The sequence below is a fragment of the Cucumis melo genome, unplaced genomic scaffold (genome assembly GCF_025177605.1).
Source record: "Cucumis melo cultivar AY unplaced genomic scaffold, USDA_Cmelo_AY_1.0 utg001593l, whole genome shotgun sequence".
NCBI lineage: Eukaryota > Viridiplantae > Streptophyta > Magnoliopsida > Cucurbitales > Cucurbitaceae > Cucumis > Cucumis melo.
In genome coordinates this window covers 24,950-26,226 of record NW_026124669.1, presented here as the reverse complement: position 1 = coordinate 26,226, position 1,277 = coordinate 24,950, and the positions used below count along the sequence as shown (strand labels likewise).

Genomic DNA, 1,277 nt, shown 5'->3' with positions numbered 1-1,277 from the left:
AAATTGTGATAGTCCTCAACGAGGACTGATTCCTCTTCCGAGACGGATATACGAACCTCGATCATTCTTTGAGCCTTCTTCATCGATCAGTCTCATGATAAGGACATATGAACTTTTCTTTGAGCCTTTGTTCATTGATGAAAGCTTGAATCTTGGACTCCTTTCAGTCGAGCCTCTCCTGTAAGTCGAGCGCGCTTTCGCTCCTTCGCACCTTTCAGTCTCGCTATTTTAGTGGTTTTTCGCAAATTCTTCTATTAATCGTCGGGCTCCTCTCCTTCCTAACCTCAGTCGAGTACCTTCGCTCCTCTCCTTCCTAACCTCAGTCGAGTACCTTCGCTCCTCTCCTTTCCTAACCTCAGTCGAGTACCTTCGCTCCTCTCCTTCCTAACCTCAGTCGAGTACCTTCGCTCCTCTCCTTCCTAACCTCAGTCGAGTAACCTTCGCTCCTCTCCTTCCTAACCTCAGTCGAGTACCTTCGCTCCTCTCCTTCCTAACCTCAGTCGAGTACCTTCGCTCCTCTCCTATATTTGAAACTACGAGTACCTTCGCTCCTCTCCTTCCTAACCTCAGTCGAGCCGCTTCGCTCCTTCGCACCTGTGAAGTCGCTTCTCCAACCTTTGAGTGTGGAATTCGAAAAGAATTTTCTCATTCTTTGAGCCTTAACAGATGAATATGGATTTCTGACTCGTCCGGAGGTTCATATTCCCATTGACTGAGTTCCACTCCTTTTCATTGAATTTGAAGGATAAGGACTTTCGCTTTCATTCCACAAATTCTTTCCGCCTGTCCTTCTACGCTTGATTCTGCTTCGCACCTTGAAGATGAATATGGATTTCTGACTCGTCCTACGTAGCTTAATTAGGCCTGAAATTCAGTCGCTTCCACTTCGCGCCTTTATTCGCAAATTCTTTGCGCCTCGACTAAATTCAAGCAGTGAGGACTAGCTTAATTAGTCCGAAGGACTGATTTATATCCATATTATCCGTGGGCTTAGTGAAAAGGGTGAAGGAGTGAATATGCAAAGCCAATTCTTCAGTCAGATCGAAAGGGAAATCCCCGGTTGAGCCCTGGTTGAGCCCTGGATGGGTTTTGGAGGATATCCGATAATTAGGTTCAATCCCAAGAATCTACTTTTCACGCGTCATCATTCAATCTACCCATGATGGGTGGAAGGTTTTCACTGACATAATGAGATAAGAGAAGAAACCCTAGCCTCGAAGCACGCAGGGAACAAGGCCTGTCAGTGGTCCTCGAAGCTTCCCACCCGAGCTGCCGTA

At 46.8% G+C, this 1,277-nt stretch overlaps 1 long non-coding RNA gene across 1 annotated transcript; it reads right to left on the bottom strand.

Moving 5' to 3' along the window:
- Positions 1-210: 210 nt before the first annotated feature.
- Positions 211-587, bottom strand: LOC127147462 (uncharacterized). The gene is made up of 3 exons (XR_007818484.1): positions 461-587; positions 368-424; positions 211-331 (listed from the first exon to the last, which is right to left on the bottom strand). It is a non-coding gene; the product is annotated as an uncharacterized LOC127147462 (long non-coding RNA).
- Between the last annotated feature and the right edge of the window lie 690 nt (positions 588-1,277).